This window comes from Symphalangus syndactylus, chromosome 1, assembly GCF_028878055.3.
Source record: "Symphalangus syndactylus isolate Jambi chromosome 1, NHGRI_mSymSyn1-v2.1_pri, whole genome shotgun sequence".
Lineage (NCBI taxonomy): Eukaryota > Metazoa > Chordata > Mammalia > Primates > Hylobatidae > Symphalangus > Symphalangus syndactylus.
In genome coordinates this window covers 126,089,803-126,105,499 of record NC_072423.2, presented here as the reverse complement: position 1 = coordinate 126,105,499, position 15,697 = coordinate 126,089,803, and positions in this window count along the sequence as shown.

The window sequence follows — 15,697 nt, the reverse complement described above, 5'->3', positions numbered from 1 at the left end:
GGCTAGCCATATGTAGAAAGCTGAAAATAGATCACTTCCTTACACCTTATACAAAAATTAATTCAAGATGGATTAAAGACTTACATGTTAGACCTAAAACCATAAAATGCCTAGAAGAAAACCTAGGCAATACCATTCAGGACATAGGCATGGGCAAGGACTTCATGTCTAAAACATCAAAAGCAATGGCAACAAAAGCCAAAATTGACAAATGGGATCTAATCAAACTAAAGAGCTTCTGCATAGCAAAAGAAACTACCATCAGAGTGAACAGGCAACCTACAGAATGGGAGAAAAATTTTGCAACCTACTCATCTGACAAAGGGCTAATATCCAGAATCTACAATGAACTCAAACAAATTTACAAGAAAAAAACAAACAACCCCATCAAAAAGTGGGCAATGCATATGAACAGACACTTCTCAAAAGAAGACATGTATGCAGCCAAAAAACACATGAAAAAATGCTCATCATCACTGGCCATCAGAGAAATGCAAATCAAAACCACAATGAGATACCATCTCACACCAGTCAGAATGGCCATCATTAAAAAGTCAGGAAACAACAGGTGCTGGAGAGGATGTGGAGAAATGGGAACACTTTTACACTGTTGGTGGGACTATAAACTAGTTCAACCATTGTGGAAGTCAGTGTGGCAATTCCTCAGGGATCTAGAACTAGAAATACCATTTGACCCAGCCATCCCATTACTGGGTATATGCCCAAAGGACTATAAATCATGCTGCTATAAAGACACATGCACACGTATGTTTATTGCAGCACTATTCACAATAGCAAAGACTTGGAACCAACCCAAATGTCCAACAATGATAGACTGCATTAATAAATGTGGCACATATACACCATGGAATACTATGCAGCCATAAAAATGATGAGTTCATGTCCTTTGTAGGGACATGGATGAAACTGGAAACCATCATTCTCAGTAAACTATCGCAAGGACAAAAAACCAAACACCGCATGTTCTCACTCATAGGAGGGAATTGAGCAATGAGAACACATGGCCACAGGAAAGGGAACATCACACTCTGAGAACTGTTGTGGGGTAGGGGTAGGGGGAGGGACAGAATTAGGAGATATACCTAATGCTAAATGACGAGTTAATGGGTGCAGCACACCAACATAGCACATGGATACATATGTAACAAACCTGCACATTGTGTACATGTACCCTAAAACTTAGAGTATGATAATAATAATAATAATAAAAAGAAAAAAGCCAAAAATTAAAAAAAAAAGAACTAGAGAAGCAAGAGCAAACACATTCAAAAGCTAGCAGAAGGCAAGAAATAACTAAGATCAGAGCAGAACTGAAAGAGATAGAGACACAAAGAACCCTTCAAAAAAATCAATGAATCCAGGAGCTGGGTTTTTGAAAAGATCAACAAAATTTATAGACCACTAGCAAGATTAATAAAGAAGAAAAGAGAGAAGAATCAAATAGATGCAAAAAAAAAATGATAAAAGGGATCCCACTGATCCCACAGAAATACAAACTACCATCAGAGAATACTATAAACACCTCTACACAAATAAACTAGAAAGTCTAGAAGAAATGGATAAATTCCTGGACACATACACCCTCCCCAGACTAAACCAGGAAGATGTTGAAGCCCTGAATAGACCAATAACAGGTTCTGAAATTGAGGCAATAATTAATAGCCTACGAACCAAAAAAATTCCAGGACCAGATGGATTCACAGCCGAATTCTACCAGATGTACAAAGAGGAGCTGGGACCATTCCTTCTGAAACTATTCCAATCAATAGAAAAAGAGGGAGTCCTCCCTAATTCATTTTATGAGGCTAACATCATCCTGATACCAAAGCCTGGCAGAGACACAACAAAAAAAGCGAATATCCCTGATGAACATCAATGCAAAAATCCTCAATAAAATACTGGCAAACCGAATCCAGCAACACATCAAAAAGCTTATGCATCACAGTTAAGTTGACTTCATCCCTGGGATGCAAGGCTGGTTCAATGTACACAAATCAATAAATGTAATCCATCATATAAACAGAACCAAAGACAAAAACCACATGATTATCTCAATAGATGCAGAAAAGGCCTTTGACAAAATTCAACAGCCTTTCATGATAAAAACTCTCAGTAAACTAGGTATTGATGGGATGTATCTCAAAATAATAAGAGCTATTTATGACAAACCCACAGCCAATATCATACTGAATGGGCAAAAACTGGAAGCATTCCCATTGAAAACTGACAAAAGACAGGGATGCCCTCTCTCACCACTCCTATTCAACATAATGTTGGAAGTTCTGGCCAGGGCAATCAGGCAAGAGAAACAAATAAAGGGTATTCAATTAGGAAAAGAGGAAGTCAAATTGTCCCTGTTTGCAGACGACATGATTGTATATCTAGAAAACCCCATCATCTCAGCCAAAAATCTCCTTAAGCTGATAAGCAACTTCAGCAAAGTCTCAGGATACAAAATCAATTTACAAAAATCACAAGCATTCCTATACACCAATAACAGACAAACAGAGAGCCAAATCATGAGTGAACTCTCATTCACAATTGCGTCAAAGAGAATAAAATACCTAGGAATCCAACTTACAAGGGATGTGAAGGACCTCTTCAAGGAAAACTACAAACCGCTGCTCAACAAAATAAAAGAAGATACAAACAAATGGAAGAACATTCCATGCTTATGGATAGGAAGAATCAATATCATGAAAATGGCCATATTGCCCAAGGTAATTTATAGATTCAATGCCATCCCCATAAAGCTACCAATAACTTTCTTTACAGAATTGGAAAAAACTACTTTAAAGTCCATATGGAACCAAAAAAGAGCCCACATTGCCAAGACAATCGTAAGCCAAAAGAACAAAACTGGAGGCATCACGCTACCTGACCTCAAACTATACTACAAGACTACAGTAACCAAAACAGCACAGTACTTGTACCAAAACGGAGATATAGACCAATGGAAGAGAACAGAGCCCTCAGAAATAATACCACACATCTACAAACATCTGATCTTTGACAAACCTGACAAAAACAAGAAATGGGGAAAGGATTCCCTACTTAATAAATGGTGCTGGGAAAACTGGCTAGCCATATGTAGAAAGCTGAAAATAGATCACTTCCTTACACCTTATACAAAAATTAATTCAAGATGGATTAAAGACTTACATGTTAGACCGAAAACCATAAAAACCCTAGAAGAAAACCTAGGCAATACCATTCAGGACATAGGCATGGGCAAGGACTTCATGACTAAAACACCAAAAGCAATGGCAACAGAAGCCAAAATAGACAAATAGGATCTAATTAAATCAAAGAGCTTCTGCACAGCAAAAGAAACTACCATCAGAGTGAACAGACAACCTACAGAATGGGAGAAAATTTTTGCAACCTACTCATCTGACAAAGGGCTAATATCCAGAATCTACAAAGATCTTACAGAAATTTACAAGAAAAAAACCAAACAACCCCATCAAAAAGTGGGCAAAGGACATGAACAGACACTTCTCAAAAGAAGACATTTATGCAGCCAACAGACACAGGACAAAAGTTCATCATCACTGGCCATCAGAGAAATGCAAATCAAAACCACAATGAGATGCCATCTCACACCAGTTATAATGGCGATCACTAAAAAGTCAGGAAACAACAGGTGCTGAAGAGGATGTGGAGAAGTACGAACACTTTTACACTGTTGGTGGGACTGTTAACTAGTTCAAGCATTGTGGAAGACAGTGTGGCAATTCCTCAAGGATCTAGAACTAGAAATACCATTTGACACAGCCATCCCATTACTGTGCCTATACCCAAAGGATTATAAATCATGCTGCTATAAAGACACATGCACATGTACGTTTATTGCGGCACTATTCACAATAGCAAAGACTTGGATCCAACCCAAATGTCCATCAATGATAGACTGGATTAAGAAAATGTGGTATATATACACCATGGAATACTATGCAGCCATAAAAAGGATGAGTTCATGTCCTTTGTAGGGACATGGATGAAGCTGGAAACCATCATTCTGAGCAAACTATAGCAAGGACAGAAAACCAAACACTGCAAGTTCTCACTCATAGGTGTGAATTGAACAATGAGAACACTTGGACACAGGGTGGGTAACATCACACACCGGGGCCTGCAGTGAGGTGGGGCAGGGAGGGATAGCATTAGGAGATATACCTAATATAAATGACGAGTTAACGGGTATAACACACCAACATGGCACATGTATACATATGTAACAAACCTGCACGTTGTGCACATGTACCCTAGAACTTAAAGTATAATAATAATAAAAAAATGCATGGGAACATTTTGATTAGCATTTGATTGGATAACTGAGGACTGCAGCCCAGTCAAGTTAAACATAAACTGATCATCACTGCCTATTCTTGGTCAGCGTTGTGCCCGTATACATCTCCTTAAACCATACATAATCTCCCAATAAAGACAGTACCAAAGTTGTTCTTCCACCTAACGTGAGATAAGTTTCCTGTTTACAACTGAAAACATGTTATTCTTTTTCCCCTAAAGAGGATGTAAAGTTTTTAGGTAATTTTTCACACTTCTCCTATGATACCCTATGAAATAAATACTGTAATATAATGTTAGCTATTTTTAATACATTTTTGTTACATGATAAGGGTATAAGAAGGAAAAAATATTATATGCATACATACACATATCCATAACAAAATAAAAAGGAAATACTTATAATTATTATAGTCCTTATTTCTGCAACTAATTGCATGGTGATAGTGTGTGTAACTATTACTGTAATTATGTACTTTATATTCTCTTTCTCTGCAGGAAGCTCCTCAACTGGTCTTGGTTTTTGGCCTGGTGGGGTAAACCAAACCTTCATTCTAAAGATTCTGAGCCATTAGCTGTCCTGTTTAAATTGGGATATTATAGTTTTCCATTAGCTTTAATCACAAGATATGGTAATATTAAGAGACATCTAACAGATCTCCTGTATTCTAGACATACTCTTTGCAGTCCAATATCCCCTTGGTAATCAGGATCAATTACCCCAGAGAGTACATTCATCCACTTCTTTACCAGTTAATTTAGAGACATAAGGAGCCCAAAGCAGCCAGATGGTAGTCTCAACTTCCAGTTCAGTGGTTGTTGTGTCTCCTAGTGGAAGCATTTCCTTTTTTGGAGCTAAAACGTACAGACCAGCAGAACTAAAAAACAGGAATCAACACATTTCACTATTCAATCTTTAGGGGTATCTGCTAATGGAGGCAATCTCATATCCACTTCTTGGTTCCTGGACCCATGAATCCTGACTATGGGAGAAAAAGCACAATTTATTAGATGCTGATTCAAAGGATATACAACACACTGATAGACACAGCTCCAGCCTTGAAGTCTTGGCACCTACTTGGCTGTGTAACTGACTCTTCAAAAGGCAATCCTGTTATATCAAGACAGCTGAAGCAGCTGCTTCAGGATGATGGAACCATAATAGAAATAGTGGATTCTCTGAGTATGGATTCATTGTTGCACTTCGTTTGTTGTAAAGTGAATTATTTGATTAGAAACAATGCTGTGTGGAATACCATGATGATGGATTAGGCATTCTGTAATCCCATGGATGCAAATTTTGGCAGAAGCATTGCATGAAAAATCTATATTCAGATGGAATATCTACTCTAACAAGAAAAAACAGCTTCCCTTTTTATGATGGAAATGGTACAATGTAATCAACTTCCCATCAAATAGCTAGCTATTTCTCTAAGAAATGATGCCATATTAGGGACTCATTGTTGGCCTCTGCTGTTGGCAGATCGGACACCCAACAGTGGCTGTAGCCAGGCAAATCTTGGTAAGTGAAAATCCATGCTGCTGAACCCATGCATAATCTCCATCCTTGCCACCATGGTTAGTTTGCTCATAAACCTATTAGGCAATGACAGAATGGCTGGGGTAAAAAGCTGAGTGATATCTTTGATACAAATCATCATATTCACTTGATTATCAAATTCCTCCTATGTTAAAGTCACCTGTAGCAAGCACTGACATAGGATACAAATATCTTTGTATTATTTGCCCCTTGATGGAGGTCTTTCTGCATATCTCTTCCTCTGACCTCCTGGGCGCCAATTTTCCAATTGTGTTTCTCACAATTTTTTTGGCCTTCCAGTCAAACCATTGACCACAGCCAGTGAATCGGCATAGATAGGTACCTCTGGCCATTTCTTCTTCTAGACAAAATTAACAGCCAGATATACTTCTTGAAGTTCTGCTCACTGGGTAGGTTTCCCTTTTCCTCTGTGCTTCAGGGTTGTCCCAGAAAAAGACTCTACTGCTACAACTGTCTGCTTCTAGGTGATGCCTGCATACTATGCATAACCATCTGTAAATAAGGCCCAAATTGTATCTCTCGTAGTCAATTGGTAATAGAGAACTCCTCATGAGGCCATAGGTGCAGGTTGGGAGAGATAATGTAATTTACCAGGAGCAGGGACTATGTGCATTAGGCCAGTTCCTCATGTATCTTACGTGTGTCTTCAGGTACTGCTTGAGCTTTTCCATTTGGTAAGGGAGTGCTGCTGTGCCCACCCAACTTTAGCGTGGGGAGTCTCATGACACCCTATTCATGATGAAGAGCTAAGTTCAAAAGATAACTTGTCTCATGGTTAAGCATTTGATCTCTGCTAAGGACCAATAGCAATTTAAAAGTTGTTTCTCAAATTGAGCGTAATTATCCATAAAGGATAGCACACAAAAGGAAGAATATGGTACCTGCAGTGTCTAAGGGGGTTCACTAGATATTGTGCCTTTTTTGGGGTCAGTAGGGGCCAGATGCAATAACCTTAAGAAAACATATCTTAACATGTCTCCACATACCTGGAATCCTAGAAATTTCACTGAGGTAAAAGTTTCCTTAAATTTTAGTAGTATTTATTTCCCAACATCCGGCAAATATTTTTTACCAACATTTCTAGAGTAGTTATTACATCTTTTTCACTAGGTCTAGTCCCTCATAGAAGCAAAAGATTATCAAGGCTCCTGTGGGCTACATTATGACATAGGGCTGGGAATTGGATATACCCCTGAGATGGAAGAATCAAAATGTATTGATGGCCTTTCCATGCCCATGATGGTCTTTAAAACAAATATCGATTTTTAAAAAGCATTTTCCAGATAAATAGCATATCAGGTACCAAGCAATGTGATAATTTGTTCAAGCAACAAATCCACATTTGTACCAGCAGCTACAGTTTGAGTCACCACCAAATTAACTACGATAATCTACTGTCATTGTGCAACATACATCTAGTTTCTGCACAAGTCAAGTGGGTCAACTGAATGGGGATGTGGTGGAAATCACCACATTAGCATCTTCAAGTACTTGATAGTAGTAATAATTTATGCAAGCCCTTCAGACATATGGAATTGCTTTCATTTTAGTTTTACTATTTTTATAGAGAGAAGCTGTTCTAGTGACTTCCACTTAGCTTGTCCCAGTATAATAGTACTCACTTCACAGGTTAGAAAACTAATACGGGGATTCTGCCAGTTGCTGAGTATGTCAATTCCAATTTTGCATTCTGGAACTGAGGAAATGAACACAGGATATATTGAGAGACCCACTGTGCCTACTGTGAGATGCTCCTGAGCTAATACTCTATTGATCACCTGACCTCCATAAGCTCCTTCTCTGACTGGTGACCCACAGTGACAATTTGAGTCTCCTGGAATTAGGAAGTAATTAAATTACTAACTTAAATTAGTAATTTAAATTAAAATACTGCTTTTCCTTTTCTGTTCATATCTCTTCACACTTAGAGCAAAATCACAATGAAAACAACATACATCAAATATGCAAGCATAAAACATATTCCATAAAATGCTTCATGGAAATCTATATTGCCAAATATATATACTGGAGGAAAAGCTGAAGATAATAATTTGATGAGCTAAATCACTAATCAAGAAGTTTGAAAGTGAACAACAGAATAAAGGCAAACAATGCAGATGAAAGGATAATAAAGATAAAAGAACTAGCTATTGGGGCTCAATGTACACTATTCCAGTGATGGGTACACTAAAATCCCAGACTTCACAATTATAGAATTAATTTGTATCGCCAAAAACTGCTTGTACCACTAAAACTATTGAAATTTTAAAAAAACATTAAAAAAGAAAAATTGAGAAAATTAAGAAAATCAAAAGTTGTCATTTTTTTCTTAAAAACATAAGAATGAAAAAAATAGGTAAAATATTGGCATATGTTTAATATGTATGTTTGGTACATGAATGTCAGTTCATTTTTTTCATATTTTTATATTTGATATGTTTTATAATTTTTAAGTGAGAAAAGGGAGAGAGCGTAAATACTTTTCCTGTTCTTCTTTCTTTATTTTTAACAAATTAAAGAATTAAGAAAATAATGGAAACCTCAGGTATGCTATCCTCAATGAAAGGAGTGTTTCTGTATGAGGTTAGACAGAGACATGAGAAAGAGTATCTGACAGAAAAATATAAATTAGTTTTCTTTATGTAATGAAAAATAATAACTTTGTCACTCTATTCCTTTTTGTCTTTGTTGATGGAAAATATATATATATATATTTTTAATTTGGAAGATTGCATTGTTTACCATGAACTGCTTTTCTGACTGGTTTGATGACTAATTATCCATTCTGTTCTGATGTACTATACTGTACAGTCAGTTTATCTCCATTCACCTGACCCCAATTGAAGCAGCTCAAATAACGGAGACTCAATTCTAGTCCCAGGTTACTTTTCTTGACTTCAATTATAAATTTTCTTTATTATATTGTTGTGAAAAATTAGGGTTAATTCATGCCATGTGGGGGTGTTATTGTTAATTAAATTATTATCATCCGATGTTGTTTATATCTATTCATTGAAAAAAAAGTACAGAATGGTTATTACATGTCTGACACTGCTAAACAGTCTGTCAGTGTTTCCTGTATGATATTTGACACAAGGAGACTAATCTAATTTTTCTTTGGCCAGAACAAAGTGTATTATTATTTTTTAAAAAACTTCAATGTCCTTCCTTTCTTCCTTCCTTCTTTCCTTATTTCTTCTTTGCAGGTTTTTCAAAGCATAGATAACCTAACACTATCATTTATTACAGAGGAAAACTGAATATAAAGAAGTTTCATATCAAATACCGCCAGGAAGATAAATTTAATTACTAAAGTTTATAAGGCCCTGTTTTAATGTAGTTTCACTCATTTAAAGTGATATGATGTATTGTTTTATAATTTAAAAAATGTTTTTTCATGTACTTTATCATTTCAATTCAGAGTGTTGTGAGGCAGATACATATCTCTATCACAAATGAGAACATTAATGTTCCATGCTTTAAAATGTATACATTTATATTGTTTTCAGTAGTAGAAATAGGACTCAAGCCCCAGAGTTGCAATCTAGGTCCTGCGTTTTACCCATAATACATTGTTTTTCATGTAAGGGACCTTGCGCCCAGGCTGGAAGCAATGTTTATTGGAGGTTTCTGTCATGCCCTCAGTGATGTTTCCAGGTGAACCTTTATGTTACATAATGTATTTTAAGGGCTTTAAAGTTCTTTGTTGGTTTCTTTAAACCAAGAGACTTAAACTGTTAACATTAAAACAATTTTAAGAAATATATGAACATTCTAAGACCATTTAAACAGAACATGAATGTCTGGAAAATAAAGATCTTGGTCTTCACACCAATCATTCTTTCCTCTTTAATTTAATCATGGGTAGAAATTTCTGGTGTATCTTTCTAGAAATTTAATTTATCAAGCAATCGTTTATTTATTTATTTATTTATTTTTGAGACAGGGTCTCACTCTTGTCACCCAGGTTGGAGGTCAGTAGCGCAATCTCAGCTCACTGCAATCTCTGCCTTCCAGGCTCAAGTGATCCTCCCACCTCAGCCTCCTGAGTAACTGGGACCACAAGCATGCACCACCATGCCTGGCTAATTTTTCTGTATTTTTGGTAGAGATGGGGTTTTGCCATGTTGCCTAGGATGGTCTTGAATTCCTGAGCTCAGGTAATCCACCCACCTCAGCCCCCAAAAGTGTTGGGATTACAGGTGTGAGCCACTGTGCCTGACCAATCTATTTTTTTAAATGCAGTAATTACTTAATGAGGACATGTTCTGAGAAATGCATCATTAGGCAATTTTGTTGTTGCGTGAACATCATAGAGTGTATTTACACAACCTGGATGGTAAAACCTACTATACCCTTGGCTATATGGTATAGCCTATTGCTCCTAGACTACAAACCTCTACAGAACACTGTGTACTGAATATTATATACTGAATACTGTAGACAATCATAAAACAATTGCATTTGTGCATTCAAACATATCTAAACATAGAAAAGGTACAGTAAATATATAGTATGAAAGAAAAAAGATGGTGTGCCTGTTAGGGTATGTACTATGAATGGAGCTTGAAGGACTCGAGGTGAGTCTGAGTGACTGGTTAGTGAATGTGAAGTCCTCAGACATTACTGTATACAACTGTAGACTTTATAAATTAGTGTTTATAAAGTTTTATAAATTTAGGCTACACTAAATTTATAAAAATATTTTTATTTTTTCAATAATAAATTAACTTGTGCTTACTGTAACTATTTTACTTTATAAGCTTTTAACATTTTTGAAATTTTTGATTCTTTTTAAATAATACTTAGCTTAAAACAGATGCTACAATGCTTTACAAAAATATTTTCTTTCTTTATATCCTTATTCTATAAGACTTCTTCTATTTTTTTTTTTTTACTGCATTAAAAATTAAGACAGAAACATGCAGATTAGCCTATGCATATACTAGGTCACTATCATCAGTATCACTGTCTTCCACCTCCACATGTCGTCCCACTGAGTGGTCTTCAGGATCAGTAACACACATGGAGCTGTCATCTCCTATGGTAACAATGCCTTCTTCTGGAATACCTTCTTTAGGATCTGCCTGAGACTGTTTTACATTTAATTTGTATTTTATAAGTAAAAGAAATATACTCCAACATAACAATAAAGGCGAAGTGTAGTAAATACTTAAATCAGTAGCACAGTCATTTATCATAATTATCAAATATTATCTACTGTACATAATTGTATGTGTTATCCTTTTATGTGACTGGCAGGACAGTAGGTTTGTTACACTAGCATCACCACAAACTTGTGAGTAATGCTTTGTGTTACAACATTATGAAAGCTACAACTGTCACTACAAAATAGAATTTTTTCAATTCTATCATAATCTTATGGGACTACCATTGTATATGCAGCCTGTCATTGTTAGTCAGAGCCTGACTGCATTTTTATCACGTGTGTGAATGTGTATGTGTACGTGTGTGCTTAGCATGAATGTACTTATTACATGTTATTTTTATAAAAGAGGCCATATATTGCATGCTGCTTTTTGCCTTATTTCTTTCAATTAATATATTTTGAAGACAGTTTCATACTGGGCCATGGTTTGTGAGGTCAATATCAGATCACCATTATGGCTTGACTTGCTCTGGCCTTGGTCCTCCTTACTGTTTTCTGCAGAATCATCTAATGTTGTTATGTGTAGGTTCTTTCTAAGACTTTTCACTCTGGGGATCAAGGATGAATTCTCCCCAATATGGCCCCTACTGCATCCGTGGTACCGTGTGTTTGTAGAGTCATCCGTGTATACTTTATATCCCAGGGGAGGGTTTTTTCCTTAGTCCTTCAGTAGTAAATTTCGTATTTCTGGTCCCAATTGTTTAATACGACTAAGGGTCCTTGGGCAAAGGAGCCATTACTAGATGCTATGGACTGATTCGTGTTCTTCCAAAAACCATATGTTGAAGCCTTAATCTCCAATATGACTCTATCTAAAGATAGAGTCTTTAGGAAGCAATTACATTTCAATGAGCTAATAATAGTGGGGCCTTCAGTCAGTAGGACTGTGGCCTCATAAGAATACCTCTCTCTTTCTCTGAAAATACAGCAAGAAGGTAGCCAACTACACACCAGAACAGATCCCACAATAGGAAATTGATCGAATGTCACTTTGATCTTCAACTTCTATCCTGTAGAACTGTGAAAAAATAAATATTTGTTGTTTCACTCACTTAGTCTATGATATTTTCTTATGGCAGCCTAAGCTGACTAGGGACTGGGTTGCTGCTGTAACAAATACTTAGAAATGTGGAAATGGTTTTAGAACTGGGTAATGGGTAGACGCTAGAAAACTTTTGAGGTATATACAGGAAATATGAATGTTAAGAGTAATTCCGGTGAGGTCGCAGATGAAAATAAAAAACATGTTATTGGAAGCTGAAGTAAAGGTGATCCTAGTTATAAAGCAGTAAAGAACTTGGCTTAACTGTGTTCTGATATTTCGTGGAAAGAACAACTTGTGAGCAACGAAATTGGAAATTCTAAATAAAGTGTTGATGAGTGCCTTTATTTTTCCTGACTACTTACAGTAAAATGCGAAAGGAGAGTGATGAGTTGAAAAAAAAAATATTACTCAAAAAGGAGCCCGAAGTTGGAAATTTGGAAAATTACCAGCCTATCCATATTCCAAAGAGTGAGAAAGTTTATTCAGAAGAAAAAAACAAGGGTGTGGCTGGAAAAATCATTTGACAGAGATGATGGAAATGATTAATGAATTAATCAGCCATCTCAGCTGAAGCCAGGAATATAGATGGTATTATACCAGCAAATATGTTACCACTCTAAAATAAAGACAACAGAGAAAATAGATTGGAATGAAGGAAGGCTGCCATACTTTTTGGATTCTACAAAACTGGGACATAGAACTATTTGGCTTTAAGCCTGAACTATTCTTCAAGGAGATGGAAGAATGACCCAGAAAGCAATTTGGAGATCATCAGGGCTGGCATTCTCACCCCAGGAGGCAAGGCTGTTTCTTCCTCAGTTTCAAAGGGTAAGGCTGCCTCTCTGAATTCAGCAAGCTAGAACTACTATCCTTAGTGCCTCAGGGGCAGAGTATCTTTGCAAAGAGCCATGTGGCTAGGGCCCTTTCAGAGAGCTGAACGGGTAAGCTTGTCGCCAAAAAGCTCTGTGGTTAGTGTTGTCACCCATGGTCCTGGAGAGCAGAATATCAAACCAGAGGGGATTATTCTTGAGTCTAAGATCTAAAATTTGCCTTTATTGGTTTTAGACTTGGTTGTGACCCACCAGTCCTTTTTTTCTTTTAATTTCTCCCTTTTGGAATAGGAATGTCTTTCCTATACCTGTCCTACCACTGTATTTTGGAAGCATGTAACTTGTCTGGTTTCACAGTTTTGTAGCTGGAGAGGAATTCTGCCTCAAGAATAATTATACCTGAGGCTCACCTTTAACTAATTCAATGATAGTTGGATTAAACCTTTTGAACTTAGAGTTGATGTTGAAATCAGTTAAGACTTTGCAGGCAGTTGGGATAGAATTAATGCATTTTGCGTCCAAGAAGGACATGAATTTGGACTGGAATGCAGAAGCAGAAAGCTATGAGTTGAATTGTGTCTGCTGCTGCAAGTTTATATGTTGAAGGCCTAAATGTAACTGTGTCTGTAGATAAAGTATTCAGGAAGTAAATAAAATAAGAGGAGATTATAACAGTGGGGCCCTAACACAATGGCCTTATGAAAATTATTGGTGGTATGTACAATGAAGTTGCAATAATGAGGCAAGAAGTTAAAAAAGTACTTTGCTATGGTGGCTCACGCCTGTAATACAGCACTTTGGGAAGCCGGGGTGGGTAGATACCTGAGGTCAGGAGTTCAAGACCAGCCTGGCCAATATGGAGAAACCCTGTCTCTACTAAAAATACAAAAATTAGCTGGGTGTGGTGGCAAGTGCCTGTAGTCTTAGCTACTCGAGAGGATGAGGCAGGAGAATAGCTTGAATCTGGGAGGCAGAGGTTGCAGTGAGCCGAGATCACGTTATTGCACTACTGGCCTGGGCGACAGACCAAGACTCCATCTCAAAATAAATAAATAAATAAATAAAGTACTATGCTAAAAATAAAGTTTATTCGGGAACTAAAATTTACAAATCCTTGTTTGTAAGGAGATAGTTCCCTTTATCTTAATCATGTTCATCTCAGTAGCACTGAAGTGGCCCTGTCTCTACCAGGAATACTCAGATATTTTCAATACATACTCCTACTAGTAGTGGAAAATGAAGCCACATCCCAATAGTTCTAGGGAAAAAGCTAGATGTGTAAGTAGCTTATGTGAGGTGGAAGCTAAACTCCTAGCTTGTTTATTTAATGCATATGCAATTCTCATTCTCCTTCTTAATATGTCTGCATTTGTTTTTACATGAAATAACATTTAAATTTACTTTTAATGGGATAAAATTGGTGCCTCTAACAGATAGAAAAATATGCTGTGTTTATCCTGTACTTTATATGTGGCCTTCCCTTGCTACTATCCATCTGCAGTATAATGTTGTGTATCTCCTGGAGGCATGCATTCTGGCTCAAGAAGTCTTGTAAAGGAATTCCAACAGGCTTAGAGGAAAACAAAGACTTTTCTTTGCAGAGAAGGACATTTTACTGGCATCTTACAAAACTAAAATACAAAATAGATTACACTACCTTTCTAGATTCTTGCCAGGGATAGTTAGTTCTTCAAAATTTTCCATTCTTCTGACTTTTCTCCTAGTGCAGCAGTCACAATGATGGAGCTTGAATATAAACAACAACCCCCTGACACAAAGCACTGCTTGAGAGGGATGGAATGAAAAGAACTGAAACACAGAAATTATCTGAAGCCCTGGAGCTGCTGCTACTTCTCTGAATCAGTTTCCAAGTACAGACATGGGCAGAAAGCTCTTTTGTCATTTGAACAAGAGCCAGAAAGTAAGTTGGCTTCAATTGTACTAATGCCATTCATCTGTTTTGAAAGTTCCACTTTTCAGTGGCTTTTCAGTATTGATGTGCTGATGTGTATGCACAGGATTTAATGTGATCAGAAGGACTGGAATGATTTGCTCAAGCAATGCAACACGTATTCTTTGTCATTGTATAACCTTCGCTCAGTGTCTATATCCTGGAAATGCAATACTGCAAATATTCCTCACAGAAAATTATTCACAGTACTATAGTGAATACTCAACTATTTCAGTTACATCAAGCTTATAAAAACTGCCTGACATTTTTCAAAACTAAAAATGATGATAATTTAACACAGTTAATTTTTTATTAGTTATGGCAGAAAATAGGTAATGTCTCAGTGTGCTGAGGGAAATGTGTATTGTCGTGTTGTGATGATTATAAGTTGTGAAGTCCTTGTAATTCTCTTTCTAACCTTGAGCATGGTAAGCATTTGGCGTCAAAACTAGATAGGCTACAGAGAATTCTCAGTCATGCTAGGAAAATTTTCTCTCTTTGTTCCTGGTTCTCAAATTTAAAGGTTGCATCAGGGTGAGGAATGAGGAGCAACTTATTTTGCAGAGAAGTTAGAACATCTAGACACAACATGTATGCAACTGTCCATTCAACCATACATTCTTCCATCCATCCATGATTCCATTAATTTATTTTTTCATATTAAACAGTTTATTGAGGCCAGAAAAAATTACTCCTTCTCTCTCACATAATATAAACAACTTTCCAGGCTAATTCCTGACTTTAAGAACCATAGACATGAAGACCTTTTAGGTGTCCAGACTTTTTTTTAAGCAAAAGTACAATCTGT